Here is a 12,177-nt window from a genome sequence, read left to right on the forward strand (position 1 = left end):
TGTTCGGAAGAATTAACATCATTAAAATGTCCATACTACCCAAAGCAATCTATATATTCAATGCAATCCCCATTCAAATACCAACAACATATTTCATGAAACTAGAACAAATACTCCAAAAGTTTATATGGAAACAAAAAAGACCCCAAATAGCCACAGCAATCTTAAGAAAGAAGAACCAAGTAGGAGAGATCATAATACCGGATATCAGGTTATACTACAAAGCCATTGTTATCAAAACAGCCTGGTACTGGCACAAGAACAGGCAAATGATCAATGGAACAGAACAGAGACCCCAGAAATTGACCCAAGACATTATGCTCAATTAATATTTGACAATGGTGGCAAGAGAACACAATGGAGTAAAGACAGTCTCTTTAATAAATGGTGTTGGGAAAATTGGACAGCTACGTGCAAAAAAAAATGAAGCTAAATCACCAACTTACACCATATACAAGAATAAACTCAAAATGGATAAAAGACTTAAATTTGACTCAGGAATCCATAAAAATCCTACAAGAAAAGGTAGGCAACAAAATTTCAGATATCACATGCAGCAGAATTTTCATTGATACAACCCCTAAGGCAAGAGAAACAAAGAAAAAAAATGAACACATGGGACTACATCGAACTAAAAAGCTTCTGCACAGCAAAAGAAACGAGCATCAAAATGGAATGGAAACCCACTATATGGGAGAGTATAATTGCCAACAATACATCAAATAAGGATTAATTTCCAAAATATAGAGAAAAAGCATTTGACAAACTGAAAAATGGGCAGAAGTCCTGGCCGGTTTGGCTCAGCGATTGGAGTATCGGCCTGTGGACCAGAGTCCAGGGTTCAGTTCCCGCTAGGGGCACGTACCAAAAAAAAAAAGAAAGAAAGAAAGAAAAATGGGCAGAGGACCTAAATAGACACCTCTCCAAATAGCTAAGAGACATATGAAAAAATGCTCCACGTCACTAATCATTAGAGAGATGCAAATTAAAACGACTATGAGGTATCACCTCACACTTATCAGAATGGCTGCCATCAACAAATCATCAAACAAGTGTTGGCGAGGGTGTGGAGAAAAGGGGACTCTAGCACACTGCTGGTGGGAATGCTGACTGGTGCAGCCACACTGGAAAACACTATGTGTTACCTCAAAAAATTACAAATTGATCTGCCATTTGACCCAGTGATCCCACTTCTAGGAATATATCCTAAGAAACCTGAAACACCAATCAGAAAAAATATATGTACCTATGTTCATAGCAGTGCTATTTACAATTGCTAAGATCTGGAAATAGCCCAAGTGTCCATCAATAGATGAGTGGTAAAAAAAAGTTGTGGTACATATACACAATGGAACACTATGCAGCTGTAAGAAAAGAAAAAGATCTCTTATCCTTTGAGATGACATGAAGGGACCTGGAGAGTATTATGCTAAGCGAAATAAGCCAAGCAGAAAAAGACAAATACCACATGATCTCACTTATTTGTGGAATATAATGAACAAAATAGACCCAGAGACAAAGAAAGGAGTACAGTTCAGACTGACAAACCTTAGAGAAGGGGGTTGGGGGAGAGGGATGAGATAAACCAAAGAATGTATACACACGTATGTGTAACCAATGGACATAGACAACAATGCTGTGGGGGGCAGGGGTGGGGTGGGGAGGAGGTTGTCTAGGGGACAAAAAGGAGAAACATCTATAACAAAATTAATTAATAAAAATTGCAAAAAAAAAAAAAGCTAATAACACACATTTCATGATGTGAATCCTTTTAAAATATCAGTATGTGGTCCAGCCGGTGTGGCTCAATGGTTGAGCATCAACCCATGCACCCAGAGGCTGCCAGTACAATTCTCATTCAGGGCACATGCCCAGGTTGTGGGCCTGATCTCCAGTGTGGGGCATGCAGAAGGTGGCCAATCTATGTTCTCTCTCATCGATGCTTCTATCTCTCTCTCCCTCTCCTTTACTCTCTCTCTCTAAAATCAATCAATCAATAAATAAAAGATCAGTATGTGGAAAACGTTCTCTACCATTCTAATTAATGTGCCCGCCATATTCTGAATATTCTGAAATATGTTCAAGGGTTGTGAAATATTAGAAACATAAATTTTAAAATATTCATTGTTGCATTTCCAAAAAAATGAAAATAAAAAAGTAAAAAGGATGGAATGCAAGCAACTAGAAGTTGTTATTCCATCCTAACAAATAAAAGACTGAACCAACCGAAAGTCAAAACTCTTCTGCCCTGGCCAGTTTGGCTCAGCGGTTAGAGCGTCAGCCCTCAGACCAGAGAGTCCGGGTTTGGTTCCCGCTAAGGGCACATACCTCAGTTGCAGTTTGTCCCCGGCCCTGGTTGGGGTCGTGTGGGTAGCAGCCAGTTGATGTGTCTCTCTCACATCGATGTTTCTCTGTCTCTCTCTCTTCCTCTCTCTCTCCCTCCCACTCTATCTGAAGATAGATGCAAAAGTGTCCTTGGGTGAGGATAAAAAAAAAAAAACTCTTCTTGGGAACATCAAAAAATTGAAATCACAGGACAAAACTCTACCCCCAAATTGGAAGAGACAGACAGGTGGATACAGAGAATCACAACTTACCATAACAGAGATCCATGGGCAGAAACCTCTATGGGAACCAGCAGTAGGGTAGAAAAATCTGAAGTGTGCCTGATCAATTGCTAGAGGCTAAGGATGGACAAGTCTGAGGGGGACAGTCTCAGGAAAATGTACCCACGCTTTTGTGAGTTTCACTTCCAGGAGCTCTGTCATGTTCTCACAGTGAAGACTGGAAAGAAATCCTCTTGTACTTCAAGTGGAGGAGGGGAAATATGGCCATTTGCAGTAAGTCAGAGCACTCTGTTCTTACCGTGGCCTACCTTCAAAGGAAACTATTTTACCAGAACCTAACCTGTTGTGGTTTTATCAGAACCTAACTGACTTGGGGAGAAATAAATACCCAACTGCAGCTTCCTCTAGCCATCCCACCCACCTAAGATGGGGAAAGGGATTAATAATCACTTGTGAAGTGTACATCCCAGAGGTACAGACTCAGTAAAAGACTGAAACCTAATTATGGGACTTTAGAACACTGTCCCTCCCCCCACGGCTAACACAACAAAACAAAGGCCTAAGTACCAGAGTTCTTTGTACCCAGTACATCATGTAGGTTTTCTTTCTTTATTTTTTATTTTTTTTAAGAAAGAGAGAGATAGAAACATCAATGTGAGAAAGATGCATTGTTCAGCTGCCTCCTGCATGCCCCCTACTGGGTATCAAGCCGGCAACTCAGGCATGTGTCCTGACCAGGAATTCAACAAGGACTCCTCAGTCCATGGGACCATGCTCAGTCCACTGAGCCACACCAGCCGGGCATGTCTGGCTTTCAAAAAAACTTTTACAAGGCTTAAAAGGTTTGAAGAGACATAGCTAGCATCAGAAGCAGAGTCAGATATGCAAGGAGTATTGAAATTATCAGACCATCAATTCAAAGCTAAGGGTTTTAATTGGGGAAAAAAGAGAAAAAAAATTGCACCATATGAGTAATGTAAGCAGAGAAGTAGAAATTCTAAGAAAGACTAGAAAAGAAATGCTAGAGATCAAAAACCCTATAACAGAAATGAAGAATCTCTTTAATGAATTCAGTATACTACACAATACTCAGGATCTAATTTCTGAGCCTGAAAATATCTTAATAGAAACCTCTACAACTGGAGAACCGAAAAATGGCGGCGGAGTGAACGGAGCTACACAGACCGTCTCCCAGAACCAAACTGGAATTACAACTATAACACAGACAAATCGACGGGAAAAACCAACAGAAAAGCAGCTTGCGAGGACCATACAACGAGGGACACTGACTCCATCCCGGTAGGCTTGCGAAGGCGCGAGACGGGGCTGGGAGCCCACGGTCGGCAGCTCGGCAGCAGCCTCAACTGTAAGCGGCGCCCGCGGGTCACACTCCCAGGCGGCCCCGCAGCGCAGCCGGGACAGAGGCTGAAACAGCCACAGCCACTCACCTTGGGCTCCGGCAGAGGGAGGGCAGACTGGACTGGAGCTGTGTCAGGACACTCGGGGTTTGGAGGGCGCTCAGAGCTTTGGCTGAGTGCAGCCACTCAGGACGGAGGCCACATTGCTTCTTCCCAGGGCTCTGGGGAGAGGCAGCAGCCCCTCCCTCGGAGATCCAACCCCACCCTGTGGGCCATTGAAGTGCTAATTGAGGCTCACTAACGACCAGCATCTGCCCCACCCTCGTGAAAGCCCCTTGGCTGAGCACCAGAGGGAGTTTTTCAATCAACTGACAACCCAAAACTCATCAATTAACCTAGACTGCTAGCCTCCAGGCAAAAAGCCAGAGGATAACAGTACGTTTCCTGGGCTGGCAACTTTAACCAGGAAAGTAAGACTTGACAGTGGTGTTAAACGCGGGTCCTCCCTCGCTCATCTAAACACAGGAGAGGGAGCCACAAACAGCAGAACACCAACACCCACAGGGAGAACTTGACAGGCTCCAAAGCCCACAGTGATAGCTAAAATGGTGAAACACAGAAACAGAAGCCAAATGAAAGAGCAAGACACCTCCACCGAAGATGAGATCAATGTGGAGCAATTAGGCATGTTAACAGAGCTAGAATTCAGAGCCATGATCTTGAGGAAGCTGAACAGCATGAGTAAGGATATAGAGACACTGAAAATAAGCCAAATGGAAATTAAAAACCAACAAGAAGAGATAAAAAATGACATATCCGAAATGAAAAACACATTGGAAGGTTTAAAAAGCAGAGTAGGGGAAGCTGAGGACCGGATCAGTGAATTAGAAGACAGGGTAGAAAAAATCAACCAATCAGAAAAACAAAAGGAAAAAACTATTAAAAAACAGGAAGACAGCTTAAGAGAACTATGGGACAACTGGAAACGTAATAATATTCGCATCATAGGAGTCCCCGAAGAAGAAGAAAAGGAGCAAGGGATAGAGAATATATTCAAAAAAATAGTGAGAGAAAACTTCCCTAATTTAGTGAAGGAAGAAGGCATTCAAGTTCAAGAAGCACAGAGAGTCCCAAGTAAGAAGAACCCAAACAGGCCCACACCAAGACACATAGTAATTAAAATGCCACAAATTAAAGACAAAGAGAGAATCCTAAAAGCAGCAAGAGATAAGCAACAGGTTACCTACAAAGGGAACCCCATAAGGCTCTCAGCTGACTTCTCACAAGAAACACTACAGGCCAGAAGGGAATGGCATGAGGTAATCAAGGTCATGAAAAACAAGAATCTGAATCCAAGACTACTCTACCCAGCAAGGCTATCATTCAAAATAGAAGAGCAAATAAAGAGCTTCCCAGACAAAAAAAAAGCTAAGGGAATACATTAGCACCAAACCAGCACTGCAAGAAATGTTAAAAGGACTGCTGTAATTACCAGGAGAAATGGGAAGAAAAATAGAACCACACTAAACAAAAATGGCAATAAATAAGTACATATCAATAATCACCTTAAACGTAAATGGATTGAATGCTCCCATAAAGAGACACAGAGTAGCTGATTGGATAAGAAAGCATGACTCATCTATATGTTGTTTACAAGAGACCCACCTCTCAACAAAAGACTCACATCGGTTGAAAGTGAAGGGATGGAAAAAAAATTTCCAAGCAAATGGAAAGCAAAAAAAAGCTGGGGTAGCAATTCTCATATCTGATAAAATAGATTTCAAAATGAAGTCCATAACTAGAGACAAAGACGGCCACTACATAATATTGAAAGGATCTATCCAACAGGAAGATATAACCTTGATAAACATATATGCACCCAATATAGGAGCACCAAAATATATTAAAAATCTTCTGGAGGACTTCCAAGGAGAAATCGACAACAATACAATTATAGCAGGGGATTTCAACACCCCGTTGACAGCACTGGATAGATCCTCTAGGCAAAAAATTAGCAAGGAAACAGAGACTCTAAATGAAGCACTAGACCAAATGGATTTAATAGACATCTACAGAGAATTACACCCCAAAACTACAGAATACACATTCTTCTCAAGTGCACATGGGACATTCTCAAAGATAGACCACATGATAGGACACAAACTAAACCTCTACAAGTTCAAGAAGATTGAAATCATATCAAGCATCTTCTCAGATCACAATGGCATGAAACTAGAAATCAATTGCAACAAGAATATGCAAAGACATTTCAACACATGGAGGCTAAATAGCATGTTATTAAACAATGAATGGGTCACCGAGGAGATCAAGGAAGAAATTAAAAACTTCCTGGAAACCAATGAAAATGAACACACAACAACACAAAATCTATGGGATGCAGTGAAAGCAGTTTTGAGAGGGAAGTTCATAGCACTACAGGCCTACCTCAAAAAACAAGAAAATTTTCTAATTGACTGTCTGACCTCACAACTTAAAGAATTAGAAAGCAAACAAAAAGAAAACCCCAGAGCAAGTAGAAGGAAGGAAATAGTAAAGATCAGAGCAGAAATAAATGACATAGAGACCAAAAAAACAATTCAAAGGATCAATGAAACAAAGAGCTGGTTTTTCGAAAAGATAAACAAGATAGATGGACCCTTAGCTAGACTCACCAAGAAACAAAGAGAGAGAACCCAAATACACAAAATCAGAAATGAAAGAGGAGAAGTAACAACCAACACCACGGAAATACAAAAGATCGTTAACAACTACTATGAACAACTATATGGCAACAAATTCGACAATCTCAGCGAAATGGACAAATTTCTAGAAACACACAGTCTCCCAAAACTATTCCCGGAAGAGATAGAAAACTTGAACAGACCAATAACAACTAAGGAAATTGAAGAGGTAATCAAGACTCTCCCAGCAAACAAAAGCCCAGGCCCAGATGGTTTCACGGGGGAGTTTTACCGAACATTCAAAAAAGAACTAACACCCATTCTCCTCAAACTATTTCAAAAAATTCAAGAAGAAGGAAGACTTCCAAACACGTTCTATGAGGCCAGCATAATTCTAATTCCAAAACCAGAAAAAGACACTACGAAGAAAGAAAACTACAGGCCAATATCCCTGATGAACATAGACGCCAAAATCCTGAACAAAATACTAGCAAATCGGATCCAGAAATACATCAAAAAAATTATTCACCATGACCAAGTGGGATTCATTCCAGGGATGCAAGGCTGGTACAATATTCGCAAATCAATAAACGTGATACACCACATAAACAAAATGAAGAATAAAAACCACATGATCATATCAATAGATGCTGAAAAAGCATTCGACAAAATCCAGCATCCATTTCTGATAAAAACGCTCAGCAATGTAGGAATAGAGGGATCATATCTCAACATAATAAAGGCCATATATGAAAGACCTACAGCCAACATCATACTCAATGGACAGAAACTAAAAACATTTCCATTAAGAACAGGAACAAGACAGGGATGTCCACTTTCGCCACTCCTATTTAACATTGTACTGGAAGTCTTAGCCACAGCAATCAGACATGAAGAAAAAATAAAAGGGATCCAAATTGGAAAGGAGGAAGTGAAACTGTCATTATTTGCAGATGACATGATATTGTACATAGAAAACCCTAAAGACTCCGTCAAAAATCTATTAGACTTAATAAATGAATTTGGCAAAGTAGCAGGATACAAAATTAACGTCAAGAAATCGACGGCATTCTTGTACATCAATGATGAACTCACAGAAAGAGAAACTGAAAAAACAATCCCATTTACCATCGCTCCAAAAAAATTACGATACCTAGGAATAAACTTAACCAAAGAAGTAAAAGACCTATTTGCAGAAAACTACAGGTCATTGAAAAAAGAAATAGAGGAAGATATAAAAAAGTGGAAGCACATACCCTGTTCATGGATTGGAAGAATTAACATAATTAAAATGTCCATACTACCCAAAGCAATCCATAGATTCAATGCAATCCCCATCAAAATACCAACGACATATTTCATAGAACTAGAACAAATACTTCAAAAGTTCACATGGAACCAAAAAAGACCCCGAATAGCCACAGCAATCTTGAAAAAGAAGAACAAAGTAGGTGGGATCACAATACCAGATATCAGGTTATACTACAAAGTGACTGTAACCAAAACAGCCTGGTACTGGCACAAGAACAGGCATATAGACCAGTGGAACAGAACTGAAAACCCAGAAATGGACCCAAGGCAATACGCTCAATTAATATTTGACAAAGGTGGCAAGAGCATACAGTGGAATAAAGACAGCCTCTTCAATAAATGGTGTTGGGAAAATTGGACAGCTACATGCTAAAAAATGAAACTAGACCATCAACTTACACCATACACAAAAATAAACTCAAAATAGATAAAAGACTTAAATGTGACCCGTGAATCCATAAAAATTCTAGAAGAAAATGTAGGCAACAAAATTTCGGACATCATACGGAGCAGAATTTTCACTGATACATCACCTAAGGCAACAGAAATAAAGGAGAAAATGAACACATGGGACTACATCAAACTAAAAAGCTTCTGCACAGCAAAAGAAACAATCATCAAAATGGAAAGGCAACCCACTGTATGGGAGAACATCATTGCCAATGATGTATCCGATAAGGGGTTAATTTCCAATATATATAGAGTGCTCATACAACTCCACAAAAGGAAGACAAAGAACCCAATTAAAAAATGGGCAGAGGAGCTGAATAGACACCTCTCCAAACAGGACATACAAATGGCCAAGAGACATATGAAGAAATGCTCAACATCACTAATCATCAGAGAGATGCAAATTAAAATAACGATGAGATATCACCTCACACCTGTCAGAATGGCCGCCATCAACAAATCATCAAACAACAAGTGTTGGCGAGGGTGTGGAGAAAAGGGGACTCTAGTACACTGCTGGTGGGAATGCAGACTGGTGCAGCCGCTATGGAAAACAATATGGTGCTACCTCCAAAAATTAAAAATTGAACTTCCATTTGACCCAGTGATCCCACTCCTGGGAATATACCCTAAGAAGCCTGAAACACCAATCAGGAAGAATATATGTACCCCCATGTTCATAGCAGCACTATTTACAATAGCTAAGATCTGGAAACAGCCCAAGTGTCCACCAGTAGACGAATGGATAAAAAAGCTGTGGTACATATACACCATGGAGTACTATGCAGCTGTAAGAAAGAAAGATCTCTTATCCTTTGAGACGACATGGAGGGACCTGGAAAGTATTATCCTAAGTGAAAGAAGCCAAGCAGAAAAAGACAAATACCACATGATCTCACTTATATACGGAATATAATGAACATAACAGTCTGAGGAATACAGTAGACCCAGACACATGGAAGTAGGGCACAGACTGACATCCCTCAGAAGAGGGGATGGGGGGTGGGGGGGTGGGAAGAGATAAACCACAGAACTTATATGCATGTATGCATGACCAATGGACATGGACAACTAAGCCGGGGACAGGGTGGAGGGGGGGTGGGGTGGGGGGTGCCAATGGGGTAAAAAGGTAAAATATCTGTAACAAAAAAATAAATAAAAATTCATTAAAAAAAAAAAAAAGAAACCTCTACAACTAAAAAGCAATACTGAGAAATGAAACAGAATGTCTAAGAAGTGTGGAAGTATTTCAAAAAGAGTAACATACTGATAATGGACTACCAGAAGAGAAAGAAAAGAAGCAAGAGAAATATTTGAAATAATAATAATTGATAATTTCCTTAAATTAATTTCACACAACAAACCACAGATTCAGGAGGCTCAGAGAACACAATACAAGATAAATGCTCCCAAAACTACACCTAGTCATATCATATTAAAATGGCAGAAAATAGAAGAAAAAAAATTAAAGAAGCCAGCAAAAAATAATACCTTGCCTACATAGGAGCAAAGATAAGAATGACATCTGACTTCTCAGAAACCATGCAAGTAAGAAAACAATGAAATGAAATATTTAAAGTGTTGAGAGAAAAAACTCACAAACCTAGAATTTTGTATCCTGCAAAATTATCCTTCAAAGGTGAAGGAGAAATAACAAATTTTTCAAAGAAACAAAAATTGAGAAACTGTGTTGCCAGTAAACCTGCTTTGCAAGAAATGCTATAATTCTTAAGAGGGAAAAAAAAAATTGTATAAATCAGAAACTAAATAAATAAATAAAGCAAAGGCATTAGAAAAGAAGTAATGCCCTGGCCAGTTTGGCTCAGCGGTTAGAGCGTCGGCCTGTGGTCCGGAGAGTCCCGGGTTCGGTTCCCGCTAAGGGCACGTACTTCGGTTGCAGTTTGTCCCCGGCCCTGGTTGGTCATGCGGGTGGCAGCCACTCGATGTGTCCCTTCACGTCGATGTTTCTCTCTCTCTCTCCTTCCTCTCTCTCCCTCCCACTCTATCTGTACAAAAAATGGAAAAATATCCTCGGGTGAGGATAAAAAAAAGAAAAGAAAAGAAGTAATAGTAAAATAAAACTTGGATTTTTCTTATTCTTAATTGATTTAACATAACAATTTGTTCAAAGTAATAGGAGCTACAGTGTATTAAATAATCATAGCATATATAAGTGAAATGAATGATAGGAATATTACAAGGCCCAGGAGGAAAGAATTAGAAGTTTTTGTTATTATACTTACTTGAACTATTCATGAGATTATATAGTGTTTTTTGAAAGTGGACTTGGGTTAGTTGGAAATAAGTGTCTATTGAAACTCTCAGACAACACTAAAAAAGGTACAAAAGGATGTAAATTGATATGCTAAAAATGAAAGAAAACAGAATCATATAAAATGCTCAAATAAAACCACAATGGGCAGAAAAGAAATGGAAAACAACGGGAGCAAAGAACAGGGCAACAAATAGAACAGTAACAAATATGGCAGATATTAATCCAACTATATTAATAATCACTTTAAACATCAATACCTACATATACCAGTTAAAAGACAAAGACAGGCAGACTGCACCATAAAATAAGACCCAATGATACGCTGTGTAGAAGAAATACACTTTAAATATAAAGATACATCGCCCTGGTTTGTTTGGTTCAGCGGTTAGAGCATCAGCCTGCAGTCCGGAGAGACCCGGGTTCGGTTCCCACTAAGGGCACGTACCCTGATTGCAGTTTGTCCCCGGCCCTGGTTGGGTTGTGCGGGTGGCAGCCACTTGATGTGTCCCTTTCATGTCGATGTTTCTCTCTCTCTCGCTCTCGCTCTTGCTCTTCCTCTCTCTCCCTCCCACTCTATCTGAACAAAAAATGGGAAAGTGTTTTCGGGTGAGGATAAAAAATAAATAATTATAAAGATACATATAGATTAAAAGTAAAAGGATAGAGAACAATGTAACATGCTAACACTTATCAGGATAACATTATAGTAGCTTAGTAATTCAGACAGAGCAGACTTCAGAGCAAGGAAATTTATTAGGGATAAAGGGAACTTTACATAATAACCAAAGTTCAAATCCTATTATTCCTTTCTAACACTCTTACTAAAACACTTCATGGTCCCATATGTGTGTATGCTCTACTTCGTTGCAACTGCTATTAAAATCCAAATTGTTCGCCCAGCTGGTCAGTGGCTGACCATCAACCCATGCACCAAGAGGTCGCCAGTTTGATCCCAGTCAGGGCAAATGCCCAGATTGTGTGCCAAATCCCCAGTAGGGAGCATGCAGGAGGCTGCCAATTGATGTTATCGCTCTCCCTTTCCCTTTCTCTCTCTCTAAAATTAATAAAGAAAAATAATTTTTTTTAATCCAAATTGTTCAACAAGCGTGTTGCTGGTGGTATTTGGCCGAAGTACACTGACATCTTCTACAGTTATTAATTGAAGTTCTGTTATGAAGAGCTCTTCCTTCTCCCCTTTTGTTTATTCTTATTCATTCATTTGTTTTATTTATATGGACACATGGAAACATGGAGATTTGTTTCATTATTTGGGCTATAATCCATTACTATATTTATCATTTTGCTAAATATATTGCAGCTTGGGTCACTGGGAAGTCTTTTGGGATAGCTGTGCCCTTTTTCCCCCTAGTAATACGTTTACTCTTTTTAGAGCAGTTTTAGTTCATAGTGAAATTGAGCAGAAAGAGCTGGGTGTTCCTATATATTGTCTGTGCCCCAACTCCTATATCATTCCCTACTATGAACATCCTGCTCTAGGGTATACATTTGTTACACTAAATGAACCTACATTGATA

The sequence above is a fragment of the Molossus molossus genome, unplaced genomic scaffold (assembly GCF_014108415.1).
Source record: "Molossus molossus isolate mMolMol1 unplaced genomic scaffold, mMolMol1.p scaffold_m16_p_14, whole genome shotgun sequence".
Taxonomy (NCBI): domain Eukaryota; kingdom Metazoa; phylum Chordata; class Mammalia; order Chiroptera; family Molossidae; genus Molossus; species Molossus molossus.